Source organism: Antechinus flavipes, chromosome 2 (assembly GCF_016432865.1).
Source record: "Antechinus flavipes isolate AdamAnt ecotype Samford, QLD, Australia chromosome 2, AdamAnt_v2, whole genome shotgun sequence".
NCBI classification, from domain to species: Eukaryota; Metazoa; Chordata; class Mammalia; order Dasyuromorphia; family Dasyuridae; genus Antechinus; species Antechinus flavipes.
In genome coordinates this window covers 186795005-186818425 of record NC_067399.1, presented here as the reverse complement: position 1 = coordinate 186818425, position 23421 = coordinate 186795005, and the positions used below count along the sequence as shown (strand labels likewise).

Here is a 23421-nt window from a genome sequence, read left to right as displayed (position 1 = left end):
TAATTTCCCCTAAGAACTGCTTTTGTTGCATTGTGCAAGTTTTGATATCTTATCTCAATATTATCATTCTCTTTGATGAAATTATTTATTGCTTCTATATTTTGTTGTTTAACCTACTCATTCTTTAGAATTAGTTTATTTTTTATTATATTATTATTCCAATTAATTTTAGCCTATCTTTATTATTCATAATTTTATTGTATCATAATCAGAAAATGATGCATTTACTATTTCTGCCTTTCTGTATTTGATTGTGACGTTCTTATATCCTAATACATGATAAGCTTTTGTGTAGTTGCCATGTACTAGAAAAAAAAGGTATCTACTCTATCCTCATTCAGTTTTATTCAGTTTTCTTCAGAGTTCTATCATATTTAACTTTTCTGAAAGTCTATTCAACTTCTTTACATCTTGCTTATTTTGTGAATTTAAGATCTAGATCGGATAAGGAAAGGTTGAAATCCTATTTGTATGATGTTACCATCTATTTCTTCCTATAATTTACTTCACTTCTCTTTTAAGAATTTAAATGCTATACCACTTAATGAATATATGTTTAATATTGATATTACTTCATTATCTTTGGTATCTTTTAGCAAGGTGTAGTTTCCTTCCTTATCTCTTTTAATTGGGTCTATTTTTGCTGTTGCTATGTCTGAAAACAGGACTGATACTTCACCTTTTTTTTTTTTAATTTCAGCTGAAACATAAGAGCATCTGTTTCAGTCTTTTACTTTTACTCTGTGTGTACCTCTCAACATCAAATTTGTTTCTTTTAAACTATATATATATGTGTATATATATATACAGAGAGAGAGAGAGAGAGAGAGAGTAGGATTCTAGTTTTTAATCTACTCTGCTGTCTGCTTTTATGTTATGGGAGAGTTCATTCTACTCACATTTAGTTATGATTATTAACTATATATTTCCCTCTATCCTATTTCCCATATTTATCTTTCATCTTGTATCTCCTTATCAGTATTTTGCTTCTAACTACTACCTCCTTCACCCTGCCCTCCCTTCTGTCAATCCTGCTTTTCTTTCCTCTTTTCTTTCCTACTTCTTCCCTCCCTTCTGCCTATCACTCTCTCCTTTCTTTTCCTCTCAAGCTTGCATATAATTTAAGATATACTTCTATACTCAAATGAATATATATACTATTCCCTCTTTGAACCATATCTGATGAGAGCAAAGTTTAAACAATGCTCACCCATTCTTTCTTTTCCTCTCCTGTAAATGGTCTTTTGTGCTTTTTCCATTTAATTTAATTGACCCTAGTTTTCCTAACTCTTTTCTCCCAGTATAATCCTTTTTTTCCATATTTTTTTTATGTCATCACAACAATGTGAACTTTATAACCACACCTTCTAATGTATTCTCCTTCAAACTGCCCTTATAGAGACAATTTTCAAGAGTTGTATCATCTTCCTTTGTAGAGATGTAAACAATTTATATTACTAAATTATATGTTGTTGTTTTTTTCTTTCCTGTTTACCTTTTTATGCTTTTCTTGAGACTGAATTTTCTGTTCAGCTCTAATCTTTTCACCAAGATAGCTCAAAAGTCCCTCATTTCACAATGTCTATTTTTTACCCTGAAAATTAGGCTCAGTTTTGATGGATAGTTGATTCTTAATTTTAATTCAATTTCCTCTCCCTTTTGGAATGTCACATTCCAAGCCCTCTGATCCTTTAATGAAGAAGTTGCTAAATCCCATTTTATCTTGATTGTAGCTTCTTGATATTTGAATTTTTTTTCTAGTTTCTTGCAGTATTTTCTCCTTTAACTGACAGTTTTAGAATTTGACTACAATATTTCTTGTAATTCTCATTTTGGCATCACTTTCAGCAGATGATCAGTGAATTCTTTCAAGTATTTTTTAACCTCTCTTTTTAGGATATTAGGGTTGTTTTTTTCCTTGATAATTTCTTAAAAATGCTTTTCAGGTTGTTTTTTATCAAGGATCTAATAATTCTTAAATATTCTCTTCTGGATCTATTTTCAAGTGAAGTATTTTGCTTTCTTCTATTTTTTCATTCTCTTGATATTGTTGACTGATTCTTAATGGCTCATGAAGTCATTAGCTTATCCCACTTGCTAAATTATTATTTTTAAGAAATTATTTTCTACAGTTAGTTTTTATACTTCCTTTTTCATTTGGACAACAAAACTTTTAAAGGAGCTTTGTTCTTCAATGGATTTTTTTTTCCCCATTAAAGATGTCAATGGGGGGGGGGGAGTGGGGTGGAGGAGAGGAGGATAAAATAGAGAAAATAGGATAAAAGAAAATATACAGTGATTACTGTAACTCTGAATGTGATAAACCTACCCAAAAATGAAAGTGGATGAGTGAATTGATTAAAATTAGGACACAACAATATATGTTTTACAAGATTCACATCTGAAATAGAATGACCTCTACAGAATAAAAATAATGGGCTGAAGCAGAATCTAGTGTGCTTCAGCTGAGATTAAAAACAAAAGACAATAGTGGCATTATAATCTCAGACAAAGCAAAAACAAAAATAGACCAAATTAAAACAATCAGGGAAACTACATTTTCTTAACAGGTATTAAACATATTCACCAAATGGCATAGTATCCAAATTTTTAATAGGAAAGTTAAATGAGTTATAGGAGGAAATAGACTGTAGAACTACACTAGTGGAGGAACTTAGCTTTCCCTCTCAAAATTAGTTAATTTTAACTATTAAATAAACAAAAAAGAAATTAAGGAGATGAAAAGAATTTTTTAAAAGTTAGATATAAGACTTCTTGAGAAAACTGAATAGGAAGAGAAAGAGGTATACATTTTTTTCTCAGCTGTACATGGAAACTGCGCTGAAGTCTGACCACATTTTAGGGCATAAAAACTTCACAGCCAAATGTGGAAAAACAGGAATGTTAAATGTGTTCTTTTCAGACCATGCTGCAATAAAATTATATTTAATAAAGAGTCTTTGTAATGTAGATTAAAATTTTAATTGGGAAAAATCTAATCTTAAAGAATGTATGAATATAACCAAAATTTAATAAAATAACAAAATAGAAATAACCAAAAATTTAAAAAAATACAATGACAACAGTGAAACAACATTCTAAAACTTGTGCGATGCTGGCAAAGGATACTTAGGGAAAATTTTATATCTTCAAATGCTCACGAAATAAAATAAAGAGCAAATCAATAGACTGGACATACAACTAAAGAAAAACTAAAAAAAAAAAAAAAAAAGAATTAAATATCCCCAATTGAACACTAAGTTGGAAATCCTGAAAATAAAAGGAAAGGCTTAATCAAAATAAGAACTAATAAGTGAAATTGAGAGCTGATTTATTTAAAAACAACAATGAAATAGATCATTGGTTAATTTGATCCTAAAAGGAAAGAAGAAAACTAAATTTCATGCATCAAAAATGAAAATGGTGCATCTTACTATCAATTAAAATGAAATTGAAGTGATTTTTAGAAGCTGTTTTGCTCAATTATTTGTCAATAATGTTAACAATTTCAGTGAAATGGGTGAAAAGTTATAAAAATATAAAGTGTCCAGATTAACAAAAGAAAAAATAGAATATTTATATAAGCCTATCTTAGAAAAGCAATCAATGGACTTCCTACCAGATAGATTCACAAGTGAATTCTACCAAATATTTAAAGAACAATTAATCTGGAAAAACAGGTAACAAAAGTCTTATCAAATTCTGTTTATAACACAAATATGGTGCTGATACCTATATCAGGAAGAACAGAAACAGAGAAACTGGTTGACCAATTTCCTTTAATGAATCTTGATATAAAAAGTTCAAATATAATATAGCTAAATATCAAGTATGGACAGCTCTAATTGTTAGAATTCCCCACCACCACCCCCTTTTAAACTGAAATCTCTGTAACTTCTATGCATTACTTTCTTCTGGATCCCCCATGTAATTACAAAACAAAATAAAACAAAACAAACTTTAATCCTTTCTTCTCCTGATGCCTATCTAGTCCAATTTTCTCCAGGATAAAGATTTCAAAGTTTTCTAGTCACTTCACCATTCTGAGCTTTCTACTTTAAAGACTTTTTAAACCCTTGGTGAAAAAATATCATGAATTAAATGAAAATAATATACCAGTTGTCTCTTCATGACGGAGTACAACAGCACAATTTCCTTTTTCATTTTTCCCACTGTGTTTTTATTAACAAAGAATAAAATTGAATTAGCACTTTTGGGCATCCAGCCAGTTAGGGAGCTCTTAAAATTCTCCATTATCTTTCAAAGGTCAAAACCAGGAAATTAGCAATTATAAATGCCAACTTTTTTAGATATGGTTATTCTGGTTCTGGGAATTTGAATTCTGAAGGCAAGGTGTTCTCTTAGCATCTCATCACTATATATTTGGGGTTACAACTCCCTGTTAACCATTTTCATTCTATTCTACCAACATGAAAGATCATTCTTTTTTTTTTTAATTTTTTAATAATTTTTTATTGATAGAACGCATGCCAGGGTAATTTTTTACAGCATTATCCCTTGCATTCACTTCTGTTCCGATTTTTCCCCTCCCTCCCTCCACCCCTTCCCCCAGATGACAAGAGTCCTTTACATGTTGAATGGGTTGCAGTATATCCTAGATACAATATATCTGTGCAGAACCGAACAGTTTTCTTGTTGCACAGGGAGAATTGAATTCAGAAGGTATAAATAACCCGGGAAGAAAAACATAAATGCAAGCAGTTTATATTCATTTCCAGTGTTCTTTCTCTGGGTGTAGCTGTTTCTGTCCATCTTTGATCAATTAAGGCTCTCTTTATCACAGAGGTCTACTTCCATCAGAATACATCCTCAAACTGTATCGTTGTTGAGGTATATAATGATCTCCTGGTTCTGCTCATTTCACTCAGCATCAGTTCATGTAAGTCTCGCCAGTCCTCTCTGTATTCATCCTGCTGGTCGTTCCTTACAGAACAATAATATTCCATAACATTCATATACCACAATTTACTCAACCATTCTCCAATTGATGGACATCCTTTCATTTTCCAGCTTCTAGCCACTACAAAAAGGGCTGCCACAAACATTTTGGCACATACAGGTCCCTTTCCTTTCTTTAGTATCTCTTTGGGGTATAAGCCCAGTAGAAACACTGCTGGATCAAAGGGTATGCACAGCTTGATAACTTTTTGAGCATATTCCAAATTGCTCTCCAGAATGGCTGGATGTGTTCACAATTCCACCAACAATGTATCAGTGTTCCTGTTTTCCCACATCCCCTCCAACATTCCCCATTATCTTTCCCTGTCATTCTAGCCAATCTGACAGGTGTGTAGTGGTATCTCAGAGTTGTCTTTATTTGCATTTCTCTGATTAATAATGATTTGGAGCATATTTTCATATGTCTATAAATAGTTTCAATTTCTTCGTCTGAGAATTGTCTGTTCATATCCTTTGACCATTTATCAATTGGAGAATGGTTTGATTTCTTATAGATTAGGGTCAATTCTCTATATATTTTGGAAATGAGGCCTTTATCAGAACCTTTGTTTGTAAAAATGTTTTCCCAGTTTATTGTTTCCCTTCTAATCTTGTTTGCATTTGTTTTGTTTGTACAAAAACTTTTCAATTTGATATAATCAAAATTTTCTATGTTGTGGTCAATAGTGATCTCTAGTTCTTCTTTGGTCATAAATTCCTCCCTCTTCCACAGGTCTGAGAGGTAAACTATCCTATGCTCTTCCAATTTATTTATCATCTCATTCTTTATGCCTAGATCATGAACCCATTTTGACCTTATCTTGGTGTATGGTGTTAAGTGTGGGTCAATGCCTAGTTTCTGCCATACTGATTTCCAATTTTCCCAGCAATTTTTGTCAAATAATGCATTCTTATCCCAGAAACTGGTGTCTTTGGATTTGTCAAACACTATATTATTAAAGTTATTGGCTGTTTTGTCCTTTGAACCTAACCTATTCCATTGATCAACTAGTCTATTTCTTAGCCAATACCAGATGGTTTTAGTAACTGCTGCTTTATAATATAATTTTAGATCTGGTACAGCTAGGCCACCTTCATTTGATTTTTTTTTCATTAATTCCCTTGAAATTCTTGACCTTTTGTTTTTCCATATGAACTTTGTTGTTATTTTTTCTAATTCATCAAAGTAGTTTTTTGGGAGTCTGATTGGTATAGCGCTAAATAAGTAGATTAATTTAGGTAGTATTGTCATCTTTATTATATTTGCTCACCAATCCAAGAGCATTTAATATTTTTCCAATTGGTTAGATCAGACTTAATTTGTGTGGAAAGTGTTTTGTAGTTTTGCTCATAAAGTTTCTGATTTTCCCTTGGCAGATAGATTCCTAAATATTTTATACAATCAGTAGTTACTTTAAATGGAATTTCTTTTTGTATCTCTAACTGTTGGGTTTTGTTAGTGATATATAAGAATGCTGATGACTTATGTGGGTTTATTTTATATCCTGCAACTTTGCTGAAGGTGTAGATTGTTTCTAATAACTTTTTGGTAGAATCTCTGGGGTTTTCTAGGTATACCATCATATCATCAGCAAAGAGTGATAATTTGGTTTCCTCATTGCCTATTCTTATTCCTTTAATCTCTTTCTCAACTCTTATTGCCAAAGCTAGCATTTCTAATACAATATTAAATAGTAACAGTGATAGCGGGCAACCTTGTTTTACTCCTGATCTTATTGGGAATGGTTGCAGTTTGTCCCCATTACATAAGATGCTTACTGCTGGTTTTAAATAGATGCTACTGATTATTTTAAGGAAAAGTCCATTTATTCCTATACTCTCAAGAGTTTTTAATAGGAATGGATGTTGGATTTTATCAAATGCTTTTTCTGCATCTATTGAGATGATCATATGGTTTTTGTTAATTTGATTATTAATATGGCCAATTATATTGATAGTTTTCCTAATATTGAACCAGCCCTGCATTCCTGGTATAAATCCTACTTGATCATGATGTAGAAATCCTGGGGATGATTTTCTGTAGTCTTTTTGCTAATATCTTATTTAAGATTTTAGCATCAATATTCATTAGGGAGATTTGTCTATAATTTTCTTTCTCTGTTTTCAGCCTACCTGGTTTAGATATCAGTACCATGTCTGTGTCATAAAAGGAGTTTGGTAGGACTCCTTCATTCCCTATTTTTTCAAATAGTTTATAAAGCATTGGGGCTAATTGATCTTTGAATGTTTCGTAGAATTCACATGTAAATCCATCTGGTCCCAGGGATTTTTTTTTTAGGGAGTTGATTAATAGCTTGTTCTATTTCTTTTTCTGAAATGGGACTATTTAAGCAATTTACTTCCTCCTCTGATAATCTGGGAAGCCTATATTTTTGGAGGTAGTCATCCATTTCACTTAGGTTATCAAATTTATTGGCATAAAGTTGGGCAAAGTAACCCCTTATTATTTCTTTAATTTCCTCTTCATCAGTGGTAAGTTCTCCTTTTTCATTTTTAAGACTGCCAATTTGATTTCCCTCTCTCCTTTTTCTAATCAGATTTACCAAAGGTTTATCAATTTTATTGGTTTTTTCATAAAACCAACTCTTAGTTTTATTTATTAGTTCAATAGTTTTTTTACTTTCTATATTATTAATTTCTCCTTTTAATTTTAGAATTTCAAGTTTAGTAATCGATTGGGGGTTTTTAATTTGGTCTTTTTCTAACTTTTTAAGTTCCAGGCCCAATTCATTGATCTTCTCTTTTTCTATTTTATTCAAGTAAGCCTCTAAGGACATAAAATTTCCCCTTATTACTGCTTTGGCTGCATCCCATAAATTTTGATATGATGTCTCATTGTTGTCATTATCTTGAGTGAAATTATTAATTGTGTCTATAATTTGCTGTTTCACCCAATCATTCTTTAAGATGAGATTATTTATTTTCCAATTACTTTTTGGTCTATTTACACCTAACTTTTTGTTAAATGTAGTTTTTATTGCGTTGTGATCTGAAAAAAAAGCATTTACTATTTCTGCCTTCCTGCATTTAATTTTGAGGTCTTTATGTCCTAATATATGGTCAATTTTTGTGTAGGTGAACTGCTGAGAAGAAAGTATACTCCTTTCTGTCACCATTCAGTTTTCTCCAGAGATCTATCATACCTAATTTTTCTAATATTCTATTTACCTCTTTAATTTCTTTCTTATTTGTTTTGTGATTTGATTTATCTAAATCTGAGAGTGCAAGATTGAGATCTCCCACTATTATAGTTTTGCTGTCTATTTCTTCTCGCAACTCTCTTAGCTTCTCTTTAAGGAAGTTAGATGCAATACCACTTGGTGCATATATGTTTAATACTGATATTGCTTCATTCTCTATAATACCCTTAAGCAAGATATAGTTTCCTTCCTTATCTCTTTTAATTAGATCAATCTTTGCTTTTGCTTGATCTGAGATAAGGATGGCTACCCCTGCTTTTTTGACTTCACCTGAAGCATAATAGATTCTGCTCCAGCCTTTTACCTTTAGCCTTTTACCACCTGTTTTAAATGTGTTTCCTGTAAACAACAGATTGTAGGGTTCTGACTTTTGATCCAGTCTGCTATCCGCCTCCTCTTTATGAGAGAGTTCATCCCATTCACATTTGCGGTTAAAATAACCAATTCTGCATTTCCTGCCATCCTAATATCCCCAGATTATACTTTTCTTTTTCTTGCCCTCCTTCCCTTCTTCCCTATTGGTCCCACTAACGTCGCACAGCTCTCCCTCTTTAGTATCCCTCCCTCCTCCCTTGGAATCCCTTCCCCTTTCTTGTACCCTTCCCTTATTACTCTTTTTCCTTCTCCCTTTTCCTCTCCCACTTTTTAATGAAGTGAGAGAAGAATCTGTGTAAAACAAATATGTCAATTGTTTCCTCTTTGAGCCAACTCTGATGAGAGTAGGATTCACACAATGTTCCTCCCCCTCTCTAAGTTCCCTCATATATGATAGGTTTCCTCTGCCTCATTGTCACATGTAGTTTCCCTCTTTTTACCTCCCTTCTTCCCTTTTTCTGGCACTATCCCCTTTCCATTTCTACTTCCCTTTTTTATGTTATATTGGTAAAATCAAATTATACATATGATTTTTATGTATATTCACAACAGAAATACAGTTCTCAAGAGTTCCTTTTACCTTTTTCTACTTCTCTTGATTCCTGTTGTTGAAGATCAAATTTTTTGTTTAAGTCTGGTTTTTTCCTTAGAAACAGATGGAATTCCTCTATTCCATTAAATATCCATCTTCTTCCATGGAAAAAAATACTCAGCTTAGCTGGATAGTTTATTCTTGGCTGCATTCCAAGTTCTTTTGCCTTTCGGAATATCTGATTCCAGGCCCTTCGATCCTTTAATGTTGATGCAGCCAGATCTTGCGTGACCCTTATTGTGGCATCTTGGTATTTGAACTGTTTTTTCCTGGCTGCTTGTAAAATTTTTTCTTTAGTCTGGAAATTCTGAAGTTTGGCCACAATATTCCTTGGAGTCTTTATTTTAGGGTCTTTTTCAGAAGGTGTTCGATGAATTCTTTCAACGCCTATTTTCCCTTCCGGTTCTATTACTTCTGGGCAGTTCTCTTTGATGATTTCCTGTAAAATAGTATCTAGGCTCTTTTTTCATCATAATTTTCGGGTAGTCCGATGATCCTCAGGTTATCTCTCCTAGATCTATTTTCCAGATCTGTTGTTTTTCCCAGTAAATACTTGACATTTTTTTCCATTCTTTCATTTTTTTGGTTTTGCTTGACTGATTCTTGATGTCTCAATGAATCAGTCATTTCTATTTGTTCAGTTCTAATTTTTAGTGAGTTATTTTCTTCATTAGCTTTTTTTACTTCTTTTTGTATATGTCCAATTGAGTTGTTTTGCTCTATGGAATTTTTTTTCCATTTCACTAATTTTTTTTTTTTTTAGTGAGTCATTTTCTTTTTCCAATTTGCAAACTCTGTTTTTTACCTTTTCCAATTCACATTTCAGGAAGTTGTTTTCTTTTTCCACTTTATCAAATTTTTCTTTTAATGAGCCTTTTCTGTGCTCTTTTGCGTAGCTTCTCTTTCCTTTCCCCATTTCTCTTCTAGCTCTCTTTTAAGGTTTTGAATAGTCTCTTCTAGGAGAGCCTTTTGTATTGGAGACCAACAATCGTCTGGAGACTGTCTGCTATTAGTCTCTTCAGGGTTGAAAAGCTGTTCTCTTTCTGTGTAGAAACTATCAATCGTTCTTTTGATTTTTTTACTCATTTTGTTAAAGCCTGTAAGGTCTGCCTTCAGAGCCAGGAGGTTACCAGCTTCTTCTGCAGAGCAATGAAAGGTATATGGACGGGGTAGCTGTCCTGTTGACCGGCTACAAAAAGCAGCGAGGTACTGGAGTGCTCTGGGAAAGAGTTCCCCACCCGAAAGTAACTCAGGCCTGCAGGGCCGGGCTGGGAAAGTGCCTTTCAAAGAACCTCAGCTTGTGAGATAATGACTGCCCTGGGGCTAGACACTTAGCCGTGAGAGTTTCACTGCCCCAAGCCAAACCCTGCCCTGGGGCTGTGGGTATTAGCAGCTGAGCAGTGAATGGATTTGCAGGGACAGGACGTGTCTGCCAGAAACGCAGTCAGCTGGGGAGGTTCTATTGCCCCAGGCCGAGCCCCCCACTCTGCCCATTAGAGGCTGCCCAGGCTGTGCCCCACTGCCGTGCAGATTAGTAACTGCCCCTGCAAAAGCCCCAAACTGCCGGATGTGGCCACAGGCCTGGGGTAAAGTCAGCCTGAGTCACTTCTGGGTTTGAGGGGTTACAGCCAGATCTCGTTAGGTTCTGGTGTTTTTTAGAGGACCCTCTGTTCTAGGCTTTAACTTCTCTGCCAGTTTACTGCTTTGTAACCAAGGCAGAGCAGTTAGCCTATAGCAGAGTCGTCTCTATAACTTCTCTAACCACAGAGATCACCCCCGCCCCTGGTCTGCTCAGGACGCTAGCCTCTTGCTGCCTGTGCTAGTCTGTTCCTGGCCCCTCAGGACAAACCTTTCCTGGCGAGCTTCCTGATCGGCTGGTAAATTGTAGTGCTTATCTTCGTGAATTTAAGCTGTGAAGAGTTATTTTTGAGGTTGGATTAAATATTTGGTTATGAGGGTAATGAGAGGAGCTTAGAGAGTCGTGTGTGCCTGCTCCACCATCTTGGCTGAAAGATCATTCTTAGAAAAAAAAAATTGACATGTAAAATTTTAGTACAACTCCCTTCATTCTGTACTAATTGCCATTGTTCCATCACTTCAAGCCTCAGTACTTTGATGTTCCTCTTAAATTTGTCTCCTTTCTCAAAAGAAACTTTTTATTTCCCTATTTTTTTCTGCCAAAGCACTCTATAATCCATTCAATTGTCCTTCTTGACACTGCATCTGCTATTTCTGTGTCTTTGCCTAAACTGTTTCCCATGCCTAGTGTAATACAATTATTCACCTTAAAATAATAGAATTTCTAGCTTTCTTCAAGGTTCAGCCCTTGTATCACTTTCTAGTTTAATAGCCAACAGTTAATATTTATGCAATTTTTGAGAATGGTGGAAGCTAAATGATATAAATAATACTTTCGTTTGTTTTTTGCTTAGTTGAGAGTTTACATTAAAAAAAAAAAAAAACAAGAGTGGGACAGTGGATAAAAAGTACTTTCATAAATATAAAACAGAAACAACACTTTCTTTCTTTCCCATTTGATAGAGTACAGGACATAGAATCAGCAAGATTCATCTTGGGCAAGTTATTTAACTCAATTTGCCTCAGTTTCCTTATCTGTAAAATGAGCTAGAAAAGGAAATGGCAAATCACTCTACTATCTTTACCATGAAAACTCCAAATTGGGTCTCAAAGAATCAGACATGATTGAAAAACAAATAAAACAATACAGCATTTACTACATGTCAAGTACTATGCTAAGTGCTTTAAAATGCTTTAACATTTTTGTCTTATTTAATCCTTACAACTATCCTGGGAGACAGGGGCTACTATTATCCTCACTTTATAGATGAGAAAATTGAGACAGTTTTAAGCAACATGTCCAGGATCATACAGCTATGAAGTATCAGAAGTTTCAGGTTTTCTTAGCCCAGCAAACCCTCTGGAAAATTATTTACTTCCAGACTGAGAGAACATGTGTCACAAATCATTCTAAGATTGTTGAGACTAGAAATCTATCTATTTCTCTGAATCAATGGTCCCCAACAATTCACTATATACTGAATTTTTTAATATATATATTTTTAATTGGTTAGTTTAGTTGGGTAGATGGTTGATGCCAAATGTGAATTTGTCTTCCTTCTAGTTTTGCTTATAGCTGAATAGAAATTGTCCACTTTAAATAGAAATAGGAACAGAAAAAAATCTGGACAATCTCAGCAAAGAGAGCAGTAATCAAACCCATGCTTTTATATTTTCGTTTGTTTTTTGCTTAGTTGAGAGTTTACATTAAAAAAACAAGAGTGGGACAGTAGATAAAAAATACTTGCATAAATATAAAACAGAACCAACACTTTCTTTCTTTCCTATCTGAAGCATATTATGACACCACACTTCTAATAAATGGGCTATTAATGAATAGTGGGGGGATGTGGGGAAGAGATTAGCAGAATCCCAAGATTCTACAGCATTCTATTAGGGCAGAGCAGCTTCTAGGTGAGGGGGAAAAAATGCAATCAGGTTTTTTTCTGATGTTCTTTGGTTGATCATGGCCAATTTAAAGGGAGGAAAATGAAAATATTATTTATAAACAAACAAGACTTTGGAATTGGTTTGTTCAACCTTTTATATTACAGATATGAAGACACTAAGATTAAAATAGGAGAAATTATTTATCCACTGACATCAAGAAAATTTGAATTATTTTTTCAGGTTCCTCTAATAATATTGTGTGAAGCTATTAAAGACAAGACATGTTTCTTATCATGGACAACTGGGGACAACATAGACAACATGTCTAGAGAGTAATCGTTTTAAAAACACATCTGTGAATAATTGTTGATCTTTCTTATAATCTAGTTCCTAATGTTTTGTAGCAGTGATATTTGTAATATTTTATTGCCTATCTTTTGATTTGGGGACAAAATTGGAATCCTAGAACCATTCTAGACCTTTTCTATCCCTCATCATATTTTGTGAGTCTCCTCATACCTAATTCCAGCCTCCTCACTGCCCTTTTGTCTGATCTCATTTGAACAATCCATAGCAAAGACCTCATCACCATATGGGCCATTCCAGCAAGGTAATTGACTGCTGATTCAGAGGATACCAAACATGTATCTATGTCTCCAAAAATTAATTCTGCTATTTCCTAGTCTCAGGGTTGCATTTGAAAGATTTTTAGAGGAGTTGTGGAATGTTTTTGGGTAAGGGTTTCTTTAATTTGCTTGAAATTGTTCTTTTTTTAAAAAAAAAAAATCTCTGTCAATGTTTCTACTGCTTATGCCAGTCTTCACTTTGCAGAAGTGTCCCTGCACATATGTATGCATGTCTGCTATTTCCTTCTCAGAGCCTCTCTGGAGATTTGCCTTCACTGGCTTCTTTTCCTTCAACAGTTATAAACTTCACCCTAATTTTTGTTGAATCTATTTAAAATTGGGAGGGGAGTATATGTAGAACTGCCATCTAAACCAGAAGAGTATGTGTGTCTGTATATGTAGACGTTTCATAAAATTCTTGCCCAAAATATGTATATAACTTTCAAACCACCTCCATACATAAAATGTTTTATATATTCACATATGATATAATGCATTATGTAGTAAACACACGCAGTTCCTTTATTTATTTATTTATTTTTGCATTTTAGAAATAAAATGAGTCTCATGGGATAATGTTTTCATATATGAAATAACCAGGAAAATCACTTATCCTGTGTCAATTAGCATAATTTAGTTTAGTATTTTTTCTTAATTTAAATGGGACACATCACTAATGATGATGAAACTACAATAAATCAGATCTAATTCTCATCATTGTTCAGGTTTCTTTAATGGATACTCTGTAGAAAAGGAAAAAAAGAGATGCAATACAGATTAAAGTTCATAATCATGAACTCCATTGGGAAGCACTTTGCTTTTGTTGAAATGGAATTCCATGAAAAGGGAAAAGGCTTGATGACACAGAACAAAAATACTGTGTTTAGGGTCAGAGGTCCTAGTCTTAAATTCCGGCTCTGCCATTTATTACTGTATGAAATGGGGCAAATAACTTTCTTCATTTGGAAGAAATGTAGTTTTTTAAAATTACATGACCATAGCAGTCCCTCCCTGTTCCATAACCATGATTCTTTCATCCTATGATTAGATACTAGGGAGGGAGTTTTGTATGACTTGACAGAAGAGAGAATGCAAGTAATCATGCCTTCACTTTCTGAAAAGCAAAAAGGAGAGGAAAAGATGGATAGAAAAGTACTGGATTAAGACTCAGATTCTAATCTCATATTTACCACTAATTACATGAAAAAATAATTTTGTTTCTGAACTTGTTTCCTCTTCTATAAAATTAATGTGTGGGACTAGGTACTTTCCAAGATTCTTCCCAGTTGTGATATTCTTTCATTCCAAGAATAAATCAGCAAAGACATTTCTTTGAGATAAGAACATTTTTTTTTCTATATAGCATTCATTCTTACCCATTTAAGAGCATTTTCAAAACCAGAAAATCAGCCACTTTTATTTCCTTTCTTATATCACTTTTAAAGCTACCTTTTCTAAATTTCATATGAGAAATGCATATGGGATAAGGTTTCTACTGAAAATAGTTCATTGTCCTTAATATCTTCATAGAACTTGCTATGTCCAGTTCTGGGCAATACATTTTAGAAGTGAGACTGACAATCATGTTCAGGGAAGGGTGACAAAGATGACAAGAGGATCTTGAAACTCTGTCAATCAAGAATAGTCTAAAAGAACTGGAAATTATGTTTAGCTTGGGAAAAGAAATCATTATAATGATCTTTAAATTTTGTCATATGGAAAGGAGGGTACATTTTCTCTGCTTTAAAAGCAGAATTAACAATAATTGATAGGTATTTCAGAAAGGGAAATTTCAAGGAGAAATATTCTAACAATTCTGACTATTTGAAAATGGAATCAGTTGCCCTGGTTATGGTCAATGATGATCTTTTTTTATTATAGCTTTTTATTGACAAAATATATGCATGAGTAATTTTTCAACATTGACCCTTGCAAAAACCTCTGTTCCAACTTTTCCCCTCCTTCCATCCATCCCCTTCCCTGGTAGATAGTCCCATACATGTTAAATATGTTAAAAATATATGTTAAATACAATATATGTATACATATTTATACAGTTGTCTTGCTACACAAGAAAAATTGGATTTAGAAAGCAGGTAAAAATAACCTGGGAAGAAAACAATAACAGAAGGAGTGAAAATGCTATGTTGTGGTCCACATTCATTTCCCATTGTTCTCTCGCTGAGTGTAGCTGGTTCTGTTCATTACTGATCAATTGGAACAAATTTGGATCCTCTCATTGTTGAAGATAGACACGTCCATTAAAGTTCATCCTTGTATAGTATTGTTGTTGCTGTGTACAATGATCTCCTGGTTCTGCTCATTTCACTTAGCATCAGTTCATGTAGGTCTCGCCAGTCCTCTCTGTATTCATCCTGCTGGTCATTCCTTACAGAACAATAATATTCAATAACATTCATATACCACAATTTACCAAACTATTCTCCAATTGATGGCATCCATTCATTTTCCAGTTTCTGGCCATTACAAACAGGGCTGCCACAAACATTTTGGCACATACAGGTCCCTTTCCCTTCTTTAGTATCTCTTGGGATATAAGCCCAGTAGTAGCACTGCTGGATCAAAGAGTATGCACAGTTTGATAACTTTTTGAGCCGTCGTTCCAGATTGCTCTCCAGAATGGCTGGATGTATTCACAACTCCACCAACAATGCATCAGTGTTCCAGTTTTCCCACATCCCCTCCAACATTCTGCATTATCTATCCCTGTTATTCTAGCCAGTCTGACAGGTATGTAGTGGTATCTCAGAGTTGTCTAAATTTGCATTTCTCTGATCAATACTGTAATGGGCTGAAGCTAAGCAGATGCACTAAGGCCAGAGCACTTAAAGCTAATTACCAATTGGACAATACTCTATAAGTATATGCTTGGAAAAATAATGGCCCCACCCATTCTCTGTGCAAGTTTGATCTGTTGTATAGGAGATTGGGTAGAGGATTTTGGGGGTGGAGTGAGTCAGACGCACTGCTGGCTAGATTTGTGTATCAATTGCTCTCACTTCATATAGCCATTCCCCTTCATCTCCACAAAGAATAAAGATTAAGGACTTTCACTTATCCTGACTCTGGCTGATTTTAAAGTACCCTGGGTGCTAATGTGGTCATCACAGAATACCTTTTTATATGGGTAGAAACAGTTTCACTTTCATCATCTGAAAATTGTCTGTCCATATCTTTTGACCATTTATCAATTGGAGAATGGTTTGATTTCTTTTTTTTTTTCTTTTTTTAATTTTTTTTTATTTTGAAAAAAATTTCTTTACAACATTATCCCTTGCACTCACTTCTGTTCCGATTTTTCCCCTTCTTCCCTCCACCCCCTCCCCCAGATGGCAAGCAATCCTATATATGTTAAATATGTCGCAGTATATCCTAGATACAATATATGTGTGCAGAACCAAACAGTTCTCTTATTGCACAGAGAGAATTGGATTCAGAAGGTATAAATAACCCAGGAAGAAAAACAAAAATGCAAACAGTTTACATTCATTTTCCAGTGTTTTTTCTTTGGGTGTAGCTGCTTCTGTCCATCATTGATCAATTGAAACTGAGTTAGGTCTCTCTGTCAAAGAAATCCACTTCCATCAGAATACATCCTCATACAGTATCGTTGTTGAAGTGTATAATGATCTCCTTTGGCTCATTTCACTTAGCATCAGTTTATGTAAGTCTCTCCAAGCATCTCTGTATTCATCCTGCTGGTCATTTCTTACAGAATAATAATATTCCATAACATTCATATATCACAATTTATTCAGCCATTCTCCAATTGATGGGCATCCATTCATTTTCCAGTTTCTAGCTACTACAAACAGGGCTGCCACAAACATTTTGGCACATACAGGTCCCTTTCCCTTCTTTAGTATCTCTTTGGGATATAAGCCCAGTACTAACACTGCTGAATCAAAGGGTATGCACAGTTTGATCACTTTTTGAGCCTAGTTCCAAATTTCTCTCCAGAATGGTTGGATTCATTCACAACTCTACCAACTATGCATCAGTGTCCCAGTTTTCCTGCATCCCCTTCAACGTTCATTATTATTTTTTCCTGCCATCTTAGCCAATCTGACAGGTGTATAATGATATCTCAGAGTTGTCTTAATTTGCATTTCTCTGATCAATAGTGATTTGAAATATTCTTTCATATGAGTGGAAATAGTTTCGATTTCATCATTTGGAAATTGTCCATTCATATCCTTTAACAATTTATCAATTGGAGAATGGCTTAATTTCTTATAAATTAGAGTCAATTCTCTATATATTTTGGAAATGAGGGCTTTATCAGAATCTTTAACTGTGAAAATGTTTTCCCAGTTTGTTGCTTCCCTTCTAATCTTGTTTGCATTAGTTTTGTTTGGACAGAGGCTTTTTAATTTGATATAATCAAAATTTTCTATTTTGTGATCAATAATGATCTCTAGTTCATCTTTGATCACAAATTTCTTCCTCCTTCACATGTCTGAGAGGGCTATCCTACGTTCTTCTAATTTATTTATAATCTCATTCTTTATGCCTAAATCACAGACCATTTTGATCTTATCTTGGTATACGGTGTTGTGTGGGTCCATGCTTAATTTCTGAATGGCTTGATTTCTTAACTTAGAGTCAATTCTCTATATAGTTTGGAAATGAGGCCTTTATCAGATACTTTAACTGTAAATATGTTTTCCCAGATTATTGTTTCCCTTCTAATTTTGTCTGTATTAGTTTTGTTTGTACAAAAGATTTTTAACTTGATATATTCAAAATTTTCTATTTTGTGATCGATAATGATCTCTGGTTCTTCTTTGGTCACAAATTTCTTCCTCTTCCACAGGTCTGAGAGCTAAACTATCCTATGTTCTTCTAATTTATTTATAATCTCATTCTTTATGCCTAGGTCATGAACCCATTTTGATTTTATCTTGGTGTACAATGTTAAGTGTGGGTCAATGCTTAGTTTCTGCCATACTAATTTCCAATTTTCCCAGCAGTTTTTTTTTTGTCAAATAGTGCACTCTTATCTAAAAAGTTGGGGTCTTTGGGTTTGTCAAACACTAGATTATTATAGTTATTGACTATTTTGTCCTGGAAACCTAACTTTTTCCATTGATCAACTAGCCTATTTCTTAGACAATACCAAATGGTTTTGGTGACCACTACTTTATAATATAGCTTTAGATCAGGTACAGGTAGGCCACTTTTATTTGATTTTTTTTCATTAGTTCCCTTGAGATTTTTGACCTTTTGTTCTTCGAGATGAATGTTGTTATTTTTTCTAGGTCATTAAAATAGTTTTTTGGGACATCTGATTGGTATAGCACTAAATAAATAGATTAGGGAGTATTGTCATCTTTGTTATATTCACTCAACCTAACCAAGAGCACTTAATATTGTTCCAGTTATCTAGATATGACTTTATTTATGTAGAAAGTGTTTTGTAGTTTTGCTCATATAGTTCCTGACTTTCCCTTGGCAAATAGATTCCCAAATATTTTATACTATCGACAGTTATTTTAAATGGAATTTCTCTTTGTATCTCTTGCTGTTGGATTTTGTTAGTGATGTATAGAAATGCTGATGATTTATGTGGACTTATTTTGTATCCTGCAACCTTGCTAAGCTTGTGAATTAATAGCTTTTTGGTAGAATTTCTGGTATACCATCATATCATCTGCATAAAGTGATCATTTGGTTTCCTCATTATCTATTCTAATTCCTTTAATCTCTTTTTCATTTCTTACTACTAATGCTAGCATTTTTAATATAATATTGAATAGTAATGGTAATAGTGGGCAATCTTGTTTCACTCCTGATTTTATTGGGAATGTTCCAGCTTATCACCATTACATATGATGCATACTGATAGTTTTAAATAGATGCTACTGCCTATCTTAAGGAAAAGTTCATTTGGTCAATGATGCATACTGATAGTTTTAAATAGATGCTACTGACTATGTTAAGGAAAAGTCCATTTGGTCAATGATGATCTTCAGATAGAATGGGATGTCTATTAAACAAGTCTAAAACCATTAGGCAGAGATGTTGTGTCTGGTACTCATGCCTCGGGTAAATATTGGAGCAGATAATCTATGAGAGTCCAGTCAGCTCTCGGATTTTATGTAATCAGGTATTAGATGTTTATTTTTGTTATAATTAGCATAACTGAAAAATGTTTTGTTGCATTATTGATAGTAGCAAGGCTATGCTGTTGGTAAATGTTCAATAAAGTAGCTAATGGCATAATGAATAAAGTGCTAGGTCCAGAGTCAGGAAGATTCTTCATTCTGGGTTCAAATATGGCTTCAGATACAAGCTATTTGACCCAAAATGAGCCACTTTAGTTCCTCATCTGTAAAATGGGTTAGAGAAGGAAATAACAAACCACTCTAGTATCTTTAAGAATTGGAAATTAATGAAATGATTCAGCAACAAAAGTTTAATAGCTGGCTCTCAGGAAAATGCAGAGATAATACCTTTTTAAGCTTAATCTGCTTTATTAATATTTTATCCAACCCTGTACTGAACTAATACAAACAAGAATATAATAAATCAAGTCCTGATTTATAACTTGAATATTTCCAGGGTACAAATCTTTACAATGTAAAGTTAACAATCATTTGTCACAGACCATTCCAGGACATTTCTGAGTAGTAGTAAATTTCATTATTAGCCCAGTTTTTGTTTTTGTTTTTGTTTTTAAATTATGATAGCCCTCATTGAATATGACTTGGTCTAGTGAAATAGGAAACAATAATTTAGCCTGATTTTCTTATGTATTTTGAGGTGATTGTTCTGTTTAAATGGTAATACCTTCTTTACTTTAGTTTCCAGTATATGATTTTCCAGTATATGTAATTTCAAATGGGTCTATAAGCCTTTACTCTGACTGAAATTTGCCTTTAGTAATTATTTATCTGTTGATAGTATTTCCCTCTCAGATCAAGAGAATTTTCTGATGTTTTAAATATATATACTTAAAGTTTCTAATGGAAGAGTGCTAATAAATCTTTAAAGACAAAATAAAATGTCTGTCTTAAAAACATCATTTTATTTGCTTTGTTTCCCAATATAAGTATATTATGTGGAATATGGAAGCTCTTTACTTATGATCTTCTCTTTTTTATATAAAGGATGAGGCTAGAGTTCATTAATAATTCAATTTAAAATGACATTTGCATAAGAATTCAATTTTCTAGAAGTTAGCAGGCCACTGGCCCAGTTAGCACCTTTGGTTTTGAAGTTGAATTTATAAGCAGAACTAGTTATATAGATCTTAAGTATGCTTGTGCTTTGAATTAGAACTAGAAAAGTTTAACTATTTAACGATGTTAGGTGCACTGATTTTAAAAAGATTAATCTTTATTTTAGTATGTATAACTTTTGGCTCTACTGAATGGTAATTTTGTACATCGGCAACTCCAGGGACTCTTCACCCAGACAGAATCACAGGTCTGGACTGAAATATGACAAAACAACGCCAAAAAGAAAAACAAATCAATTTGATTTCAGTTTGAAAAAGTTAGTATCTCATGCAGGTAGATACAATTCTTTCACTAATATTAATATTTGGTTATTCATGAGTAGTACACAAAATATATTCTTATTTTAAAGCAATGTCATCTGCTCATTCTTTCTCAAATTCTATCAGATTCCCTCATATTCCAGATTACTTACAGTCAAGATATATGACCAAAATCAATAAAACAATAAGCATTTTTCAGTCTCTTATTATCTGCCAGACATAATGTTACACAGTTAAAGATACAAAGGAAGTCCATGTCCAGAGGGAATAAAGTCTAATAGGAGACTTCATTTAAATGAGTAGTAGCAGTAGTAATAGACAATCTTTAAATCTCACTTTAAGGATTTCAAAGATTTACAAGAATTTCATTTGATCCTCACAATGAACCTGTGTCATAACGTTTTTATTAGCTTCACTTTGTAGATGTTGAAACTGAAGATGACCAAGATTAAGTGACTTAATATTGTTAGTGACCATCTGAGACTATTTACTGAACAGCTAGCTGCCTCAAATCATTAGTTAATACCTGATACACACAGAGAATATGGAAGGGATAGTTCTTAGAAGTTGTAGAGACTAGCAAAGACCTCATAAAGTAAAGTAAGGAATGCAGAGAAACTCAGCAGGAAAAGAGTATTTTTGGAATGAAACATAACCAGAGGGAGGACTGAAAGCAGCCAGATTGTACAGATCTTTAAATGCTTTCATTTACATTTGATCCTGCAAATACTATGTAGCCACTAGATCTTATTGAGTCCTCAGGCATCCATTTTTGAAAAAAATGTCATTTTGGCAGTTTAATAGAGGATGGATTAGGAGAAGAAGGAATCTGAAGCAGGGAAACTGATTTAAACATTATTATAATAGCTCATATGAGATGTGATAAAGACCTGATATAAGATTGTACCTGCAGAAGGGAATACATACATACATCCATATACATACATACATATATAATAGGATACAGTGATGAGGTTAAAATTTGTACAAATAAAAGATTTGTTAAAGGCTTAGGTGTTTAAGGTAGTTGAGAATGTGGATTCTAGGATGACACAGAGATTACAAGTCTGGCTGACTGGAAGGGTGATGGTGTCCTTAAAAGTAATAGAAAGTTCTTGCTGTTGTTGTTTGTTTGTTTGTTTTTTGGGGGGGAAGGAGAGAGGAGTAGATTGGAATGAGGGGAAGTTAATGAATTATGTTTTGGAGGACCTAGGTTTCACAAGACTACCAGAGAGGTCTGCCTCTGTCCACTTCACTCCTGGCCCAAATGCAAATTGGAGACACATTTTGCCAAAAAGGAAACAACTTTTGCCTTTAGGAGGCAGATGTTCTAAGGGGGAATGTTGCAAGTCTATGTGTGTTGAAAAATAAATGCAAAATATATCAGGGATGATTTCTGGACAGACAACATTATCATGTCAGGAGATGGAGTTTCAGGAAAAGGCATCTTATCAAGGATAACACTGAAACTGAAATTTGAAAAATGCTCGCTAAGAATTTTATTCAATTTAATAAAATAAGCATTTGGGGGACATTTATGAGCTAGAATTTGAGAAATTTGAGAATAAGTTCTGTCAAATAAATGAAATAAAACCAGAACAGTTTTTGCCCCGCAAGAACTGATAAAAATGCTAAAATCCAGAAAATTCAGATGATTTGTCCTATGTTACAGAGTTATCAATTGACCCTAGATTCTCTGACTCCAAATCTCCAATCTTGACCCTAGCACCAATATACATATATGATATATATACATAATATTTATAATATAATGTATATTGTATTATATATATCTATATACTATATATATAGAATACTATACTGAAATATTATTTATATCAATATAATATGTAGATATTATATAAAGATAATTATATTTATATTGATGTAGATATAGATTATATAGATATAATATCTACATATTATATAGATATAAATAAATAATATTTCAGTATCTCAGAATACAAGAAATATATTAGTATCTTCCTACTTCTCTGAACCTCATTGTTTAGCATATTGTCTTAGACACACCACAGATTCAAGAAATAACTATTACATACGGTAACATAATTAGAGAATTTTAGATTTGGGATGGACTTCAACTACAGTGTAGTTTAAACCAAACCTAAAAAAGAATTCCCATTAAGGCACACCCAATAAGTGGGTATCCAGTTGATCATTGGATAATAGATTTCAATTATAAGGGTCTTCAAAAACTATTAAGTCCAAGCCTGTCATTTTAGAGATGAGGCAACAAAAACTGTGGGAGGTTATATGACTTATCTGAATTCACTTAGGTATTAATAAAGTGTGGTCTATATGGTATGAGAATATATTGAGTTATTTTCAGGGCTGCTCATTTACCACTGGTGTCTGTCTGTCACACAACCTGAGGCTCCAAGAAGCTGTAGCATGCACAGGGGCCACAACACTGTAAAATCATCTCTACAATATAACTGGTGCCTCTTGTCAATATAATTAATATGTAACTTTAAATTATTGATCAGTCATAATTTTAATAAAATAAGAAATAAAATAGATTCAGAGACCGTGTTTCATACCCAAATCTAGGATGAGAGCTGCTTTTGTTTATGACACGACTCAGGTAGTAGTGTAGTTTAATTAGTAAGCATCTCTTTTCAAGCTATGGTTTTT

The 23421-nt window shown here is 33.5% G+C and overlaps 1 protein-coding gene across 1 annotated transcript in view; it reads left to right on the top strand.

Moving 5' to 3' along the window:
• Positions 1–23421, top strand: part of DLGAP2 (DLG associated protein 2) — a 1170371-nt gene that overhangs the window by 607965 nt on the left and 538985 nt on the right. The window lies entirely within an intron of this gene.